Source organism: Pteronotus mesoamericanus, unplaced genomic scaffold (assembly GCF_021234165.1).
Source record: "Pteronotus mesoamericanus isolate MK-2021 breed Mesoamerican mustached bat unplaced genomic scaffold, CSHL_Meso_final contig_163, whole genome shotgun sequence".
NCBI lineage: Eukaryota > Metazoa > Chordata > Mammalia > Chiroptera > Mormoopidae > Pteronotus > Pteronotus mesoamericanus.
In genome coordinates this window covers 1,170,263-1,179,382 of record NW_026555064.1, presented here as the reverse complement: position 1 = coordinate 1,179,382, position 9,120 = coordinate 1,170,263, and positions in this window count along the sequence as shown.

Here is a 9,120-nt window from a genome sequence, read left to right as displayed (position 1 = left end):
TGCTATTTTCAGAGGACCACTGCTCCGCATCTCATTACAGCCACAGACTGGGAATGCAGGCCCTATACAGTTAGCAATTCCAGACAGGACCCATTCCTTATTTGTTAGTATACCCCCAGTTCTAGGGCAGTGCCAGGCATCTAATGGATTTGTGGGGCTAGACTGTTTGTTATTCATGATCTTTTAACAGAGAAGTATAAATCTCAAGGACCAGACAGCTGTGGCCTCAGAGAGAGGATTTCAATAGCCGAAGAGGTTAAAAGGTAAGGCCAACGCAGTTACCCACACTGCCAGGAAATGGCAACACTTTTCGGGAAGAGGACAGGGACAGACCCAACAACCAGCTAGATTTCAGGAGAGTCCCCGGGACATGAACTTGATTTAGTTGTGGAAGCTGGGGTACCAGATGAGCTATGACCCAGGAAAAGCCAGACAAGAGTCCGATTATGAAAATGATTGAGACAGATCACAGAGCGTCAAGGTTCCTCGCCTCCCTGGGCACTGGTCAAGGTTCCTCGCCTCCCTGGGCACTGGGATACCGGGCACTGAGAGGCAGGGAATCACTGCCCCAGGCTCTCCCCTTAATGTGCCTGGAACTTGACAGTTCGGCCAATGTCTCTGATGTTGTCTCAGGGAGTCTGAGTGTTTCCAGTGCAAATGTAAGCCCACTTTCAGAAGTTCATAAATGTAAGACAGCTGTTCAGTTTTAATTGTGTCTACCTTGCACCAGGCATAATGTACTGAAAAAAATTAAGCAGAGTAGATAAACGTAATCAGTTGTCAAAAGAATTAATCACTGATATTAAAATGTTGCTGATCCTTATACATTATTCCATGTGATAAAGTCTAATGAAAGTCATTTAACCCTAATACTTAATCATCTCCTCCTCAAACCCTGCTGCTCTCCTGGGAGTATTATGCTCCACTTTTCCAAGAGGCTGGGGAGTATTTGGAGAGAAAGACCCAGAAGAGGGGCTTCATAATTGGATAGGCTGGGCAACATTTCAAACAGATTCAGTTACAAGAACAAAAACACATTTCAAAGGCAAATATAAACGATTCCTGTATTAGCTGATTTGGAGCAGCTAATTAAGACATCTAAAAATAGTAAGTTTATAGAATGTTAGCTTTGGAAGAGATCTTGGAGATAGCCACTTTCCAGCCTCTAATTGTAAACTGAGGAACCAGGTTTTGAAGTTGGGTGACTTGCCTAAGTCCACGAGGTTAGAGGAAGGAACAAGGACAGTCAGTTCTTAACTCTCATCGCATCTGTGCTGCCTCCAGGGATCTCGCTGGAAGGAGGGGAAGGGATGGGGGTGGGGAGGCCAAGAGGAGAGATGCATAGCCTGACTCTTTTTTTTGAAGGTCCACCAAACAGAAGGAGTCATTTTGTTAAATGGGGACACTGTAAGAAAAAGTAGATTTTAAGATTCTCTAACAAAAATTAACATCACAAATCAGGTTTCTTCTCTAGAATTTCTGCCTCTAATGACAATGTTCTTTGTTTACTCACATAGTGTTCTTTGTCCTGCCCCAGGAAAAGGAAGGTTTTTGATAGCAATATTTCTGAGGTAGAAAAAGCTGGGAGATCAAACACTAGGAAAAATGTGAACAAAATCATTTTAAAAATTGTTTCCCCCCCTAAATTTTGTTACTTTTCTAGAGGGGAAAGCCAACTGTGACTATTTGATACACTTTTTCACAGTATTATTGATGAGGTTCAAACTGTTGCAAAATTACCTTTGATTATATTTCCAACAATGGCTATTCCTGTTCCTTAAGGAATTTGCAAACCCTGAAAAATGTTCCTTACATCTCTACTTGCATGTCTGTGGTTAAAACTGATTAAATATAAAGAATGCTCTTCCTAGATGAAAGAAGAGTCAGCATGTCTTGCTTCCTCTGTAAATGTATTTGCTGGTGGAATGCTCACGGGCTACCAGAAATGGGCAAATTCTACTGACAGGCCCTTGAATAACTAATTGACAACTGCCATGGAGAGTCTCCTGATAGGCCACTTGGCATTTATTAAACACCTAACTTCTTTAGACCTCCACAGAAATTGTATCCTTCAAAAGCGACTTGAACCCCTTGAGAGAAAGAAATCAGGCATATATGGTGCCAGTGTTCTGAGCTGCCTTTACTTAAAGTCAATGCTCCTTTACAGAATGTAAGAGTTAATATTGATGGGGTATTTATGTGCAAGGCACTGTCCTAAATGTTTCATATGGATTAACGGCCATATGAGGAAGGCATTATTATTTTCCTAACTGTACTATTGAAGGTTAATAGCTTAATAGCTTGCTTATATGGGAATTTGGGTCCAAAGTCTACTCCTTTATATTATCCTGCTCTTTATCTGTAAAAATCTCACACATTGTTATCATCATTGCTAATAGATAATGATCTTGTATTATTATCTAATCTTCTATGAAATGAAGAAAACGTGAGTCCTTAAAAATATCTTAAATTAACTCATTATCTCTAGTTGTCTCCTTTCAATGAGCAGTGCTGGATGTAATGGCCATTATTATCACTATGATCATTTTAAACGACCTTTTATATCCAATGGAAATAAATTGTCAATATTGTTGCTATGGTCTCAATGTTTGTGATGCTGAAAACCAAATACCCAAGGAAGGGTGGCCTCCTCGTGGGCAGAGGAGAAGCCGCTTGAGTGCTGCATCAGGGAAAAATTGGCCAGTGGTGGGGCAGGGAAACAAGACACATTTTATTGTGTTGTTTAAGCCACGTAAACCTTAAAGCAATGGAAATTAACATCTAAATGAACATTTAAATAACCCCAGCAGGAAACTAGGCCACAGTCCTGGGTACAAGTGATAATATCTCCTTCTATAACTGTCCCAAGTTGTTGTCCTGGAAGAAGATGAGACTGGCTGTATTGACAATAACCTGCCTTCACTCAGGGGACTTTCTATGTTCTTACCCTTGACTTAAAGGGAGCTTTTCCTGTGTTCTGTTACATAAGTACTAACACACCAGAAGGACCGAGCTTCTCTGAATCCCGATAAATTTATGTATGTTTCAACTCAGGAAAAATACACCATTTTAGAGAATGGGTGCTCTCAAGGAGTTAATGAAGTAGATGAACTTACGCGATTAAACTGGCTTGTCAAATGGAATAGCAGCGCACTTCCCAGGGTTTGGATGGTTTCCTCTTAGGCTTCTCCCTCCTTCCTCGGCGCCAGGCAACTTAAAGCGTCAGCAAGTATTAATTACCAACTTTTCTCTAGGCACACCATCTCTCTGGCGGCACAGAATGTTCTGCTGTTTATCATTTGTGTTCCTTTCTTTCACCTCAAAACAACCTGCTAATTCTTAGGAAAGAGTTTCTGAGGAGGCCGGCCATTTGGGCTGACGTAGGGCGATGGTGAGGTGGGCGTGGGGAGGCAATCAATCAGCAGAGTTACTTGTGAAAGTGGATACAAAGTGTGCATTCAGATTTTTGGCTCAAGTTTTTGTATATCTTTCGGTGCACTTTAGGTTTACTGCAATAACTTTGAAAAGCGAAAAAAATAATTGGAGAGTTAAGACACATATCATATATAAAGCACTGTCTAAATTCATGCTGGGGCTGAGATCATTTGGGCTCCAGGGAGAAAAGTCTACAAAAACATTTTTTTTGTGAACATCTTTAATGTTTGAAGTCATAAACATGAATATTGTCACCTCTAATTGAAGCAGAAATGCCAAGAGTCAGCTTTTCTCTGGCTTCTCCCAAAGCCACCCTCATGCTATGAATCACGGCCTGCCGCATGGGTTCACCAATAACATGATGAATAGTAATATGTGATTTTAGGCAAACGTGTTCATAGAGACATTCTGGCGATAAACACGGTAATCATTTGTTCCACGAGCCCAGTGGTGCTGCAGGCATTGGTTTGCAGGTGGAACCCAGTCTCTGCTGACAGACTGGCACGCTGAACTGCTGGTCCCGACATCTTCGTTAGTGCATGGTTATGCTTCTCGAATCACCATGGGTACATCAGGAACCTGCTGCTTGCCAGACACTGATTATGGGTTTGTGATGGTACATCTTCATGAGAAAATTGGGGCTTGCTTGGCCATTGTGAGTACCATATCCTTTCTTTCCATCCACCTCTCCTTGAAGGAAACCTCATGCTTGAAGAGCCAGTAGCCACTAAGCATCCCTTTTCCTTTAAAGGAAAGGAATAGAGCTGCATTTATGGGACTCTTCCCTGCCTCCAGGACCGTTTTATTGTGCTTGTAAGACAGTGTTCAGCATACAGAGCACTGTCATGTACATATTCATAGTTTTCAACTTCCACGTGTTGTTCCAGAGGGAAGATGTGAGATTGTGCTGGAATAAAACATCTGTGCGTACATAAAGCTATGTCCAGGAGCTAGACACTTAAACGAGTCCATTTTTTAATTGAGGCAATGCAGTTTAGGGATGAGTATCAGATTAGCAGCATTTAGCTGAAAGGACAAATTCATGGTTATAGTTAAAATGCCCAGATGATACAAAGACCTGTGCTTTTCCTGGGAAAACTATGGCAGCTAAATAATGGAATAAACATTCTACTGCTATCCCTACCAAACAAATCTCCCAAGTTTTTATTGCTTTGGAGACATACCTCCTCTTATTCCTTTTTACATAGGGCAAGTAAAAATGCAGACATGACTGGGAAATCAAGGAGCTGGCTTCCAACAAAAGCAATTAAGGTCACAAACAAAACTACACTTAATTATGAAGTTGAACTGTGACATGATCAGTCCCTCGGTGCTTTCTATGCATCACTTGCCAATCAGAAAATGCCACATCACATTCATCACAGAAACAAGGGACTCTTTTGCTCAAAATTAAAATGTGTATTTAAAAAACCTTGGCAGTTTTCAGGTTCTGTGGTTCACCCCTAGTAATGCTGTGCAGTTACATGATTGCACTCACCCTACTGGTATTCTTTGTAAAGTGAAAGCAAAGAAAAATCATTGGCCAAAGATGCTGATTAAAGCATACTGCCTCAAAAATTTTCCACTGCACTTGAGCACTTAGGTTCACTGCCACAGTTTGCATGGGGAAAGCACCCTCCTTTAGAAGACAAATAAGTTTTCCTAAGTTAGAAGTAGCAATGGGAACTTAGAGAAAGCCAGATTTTTAAAGTAAAATCTTCTTATGTGATAGTTGATATTTGTAATTAGTACTACATATTTTTAATTTAAAATATTTCCAACAACCCAGCTCTATGAAAGTTTAATATTTTGTCTGACTTGCTTCAGATTTTTAAAAGGAATAAAATATTGCAGACACATGCCCCTCTCTTCCCAATGGTAAGAACCATTGTAAATTCATTTATTTTCCTAGGCATGAATTTAAACTAATGCTACATATATATTACATATGTATATACTGATCATTTATATAGCACTGTTATGTAAGTGGTATCATATGGTATATGCTACTCTGCAATATAATATTTTAAAATGCTTTCCCATATTAATACAAAGAGATCTAGCTCATTCAGTTTAACTACTGTAAAGCATTATGAATATATCACAAATATTTATCAATTCTCCTTTTGAAGGACAATTATATTGTTTCCATTTTCTTTTAGAAACAGTACTATAATAAAAGTTATTATACATGTCTTCTTATATGCATAAGGGAGATTGCGTCTAGAGCATATACCTAGAAATAGAATTAACTAGGTTGTCAAGAAAGAATATCATCAACATTACTAAGTATTGCTAAACATCTTTCCATGATGGTTATAACACCTAAGAATGTATGAAAACTATGAAGTTACCACAAGCATTGTATGAAAGGTCCTGATTCTCCTTAATCTTGTCAACATTTAATATTGTCAGGTTTTTTATAATTTTTGCCAATCTGATAGGTATGTAATAGTATTCCATACTGAATACATGTTAATTGACCATACAAACTTCCTTTTCTGTAACTGTCTTTGTTCATTTTTCTGTTAAGCTATTACTTTCTTATTATGTTATGGATATTTAGCTTTTTATCATGATATAGAGTATAAATGCTTTCTTCTAAATTATAGATTTTTTAATAAATTTGATCATATGCTGTCTTTGTTTCAATACCCATTCTTAATTTAAAGTAATTATATTTATCAGTCTTTTGTTTGTGTTTTTTGTTTTTTACTTTCTTAAAGTTTAAAAGTTTTAATTTTCACTTTAATTTACCATTTGTAAGAGATCCAATTTCATTTTCTTTTTTAAAATACAAATAACATTAATTCAGGAACATTTACTAAATTACCCACTTTTTTCCTTATTTAGTAAGTCATCTTCACATGAGATTTACACACACACACACACACAGACACATATTTCTAGGACTCTCTAATCTATTCCATCTCTTTATAGCTGGTAGAAGAAGCAGCAGCAGCAGCAGCAGCAGCAGCAGCAGCAGCAGAAGGAGGACGATAAGGGGAGAAGGGAGGGAGGGGGAGGAGGAGGAGGAAGAGAAGACTCTTCACTCCCCATCCTTTGTTTTTCTTCAATATTGTCTCCATTATTCTATTATTTTGGGTTTTTTCTCTTGTGAATTTTTAAATAGCATCGCTCAATTACACAAAAATGCACAATGGCCTTTTGATTGAATTGCATTGAGTTCATAGATGAATTCATAAAGAATTATCATCTTCAAATTATTTAGTATTACCTTCTACTATATACCTTGATTTAATTAGGTCTTTTACTTCCTGCAATAATAGTTTTTAAATTATCCAAGAGGTCTTTAAAATGTTGTTAGATTTATTCTTAGGTACCTTATAGTCCTCATTGTTGTTATGAATGAGATTGTCTCCATTTACCTTTTAGTTGAGTATTGGTAGCATGTATGGATGTTAATGATATTTGATACTGATCTTATATTCACAAATTTGCTGAATTCTCTAATAATTTATGCATAGGATCTCGATTTAGAGAGTGGTACTGTCTAAAGATAAAGATTGCTTTTTCTCTTTCTTTCCAAATGTGTACTTGTTCTTTCCTTTTTTCTGGTCCTATTGCATTATGTACAACTCCGGGTGCACTTTAAAATAGTAAGATGAGGTTTTCCTATTATTTCTGACATTAAAGGGAATGACGATTCCAGAGTCAGATCTTATAATGATTTTTGAAGGCACAAGTATCTTAGTAATACCTTATTGGATACTGTAGACTAATCACTGAGCCCTGGGAAGACTGGTTTAATTCTTAATAATAATGAAATTGAGTATTTATTCTTCAGGTTCTCAAATTCACCAGCTCACCAACAGCCAAAGTACCAGGGGGTCAGCAACCTATCTTTGTCCATCCTTTATGGAGAAAGGGAGCCCAGCAGCATTACTCAGCTCCTGACTTTAAGCAGTTATCCTAGTTATGGTTCTCAGCTTACATAGAACCTTTTTAGCACTTTCCTGCATGCCTAGCAGTGCCTGCTTCCTGGAGGAGAGCAAGCCTAAGTTACAGCCATGCAGATTGCATTGAGTTTAAGTTCTACTCTTCTTCAGTATCTTGTGAGTTTTTTTTCCCCTAGTGCCTATATCTAGAAATGGAATTCACCAGCTTATAGAATAAAATATGTTGACTTTCTTAGATATTGCAATGGAAAGAATTATCTTGTTTTTAGATTGTCTCATATTTATTTTTATTTTTGCTTAAAACATTTTATTTCTTGTTACCATTTGTTTGCAGTGGAGACTGAAGCAATGTGCAAAATTTCAGAGCCATTTTGGCCATAAATACGATCAGTTCCACTTTTAAAATAATTTTCTTCTGTGTAAGAAAAGGTGGGAATCAGAATAAAATTATACTGGTTGTGTGTCTGTAATCTCTAATTTATGAATTGCCTGTGATTACAGATCTCAACACAAGGAAACTCCTCTTCCAGTTGCCACACGGCTTATTTGTCATTTTTTTAAAAAAAACAATCTGCACATATTAAGGAATTTTTTAAATGGAGCCAATAGAAGTTTATGATTGAAAAAGAAAACATATATCCTTAAAGAACTTTCAAGTGTGAGGGAATGCAGTGAAGGAGTTAAGAGAAGAGCTTCTAGCCACACCACTGAGTTGGATTCTAGGCTCCACCAATTATTAGCTCTTTAAACCATAGTTTCCTTATTGGTAAAAAGGGACTATATCTACTCTAAAGGGTCATTATGAAGATTAAACAAAATAAAGTACACATAAAACATTTAGCACAATATTTGGCACATAATGAACACTCAATAAAATTTAGCTGTTTTTAAGTTGACAAAGGTTAACATATTTCCCTTTTATATAGCATATAATTTGACAATAATCTGAAGCCTTTTATTTTCATTACTTTCAATTTGTTCATATCATAAAATTAAGCACATATGCTTTCAGCAATTAGCATGTGGTATAGGGTTTCCCAGAGTTCTTAGATAAGAAATAGAAACCATACTTTTAAATAAATTAAAATGGAGAAAATAAAACTTTATAAAATAATCAAAGTCCAATTAGTTTTGTCATTATTGAGAATTACTTTAAACATTAAACAAATGAGTTGCTTTACATTAGCTGAAGAGAAAAATGAACGATAGACTAGAAATTGCAGAAGAGGAAATTAAGGTAATTAAAAATGAAATACAAATATCTAACTTTAAAGACCAAATAAGATTCACTTAATAATATTATAATGTTTTTAAACTTTGCTTAGTATACAAGCACATCCCATTCTTTGAAATAGCACTTAAACTGGAAAACTCATGGTTTAACCAATATAGTATATTTACCAATTAGTTTTATAGGTACCCATGCAATGCAAACAACAATATTTAATTCATGTTGTTATGGTGATAGACATCTGTTCATATCAGAAACTGGCCTTTCTCCATCAGATGCTTACCACTCACAAGGTCTACCTCTCTTACCACAAAGTTGAACACAGGGTCAGAGAACATCTTATTGAACATTGTAATTTATTTAGAGATTTATTGCCATGCAAAATGTTTTTTAGCCAAACTTAGTTTCTCATTGCTTCTGGATTTTGATTCTTGTTGGAGACTTTTCCATTTCTATTTCTAGTATTTAATTGTATTTATTTGTATGGCTTATCCTGGTGTCTAGTATGTTCAATTTAATCTTTTTTACTATATG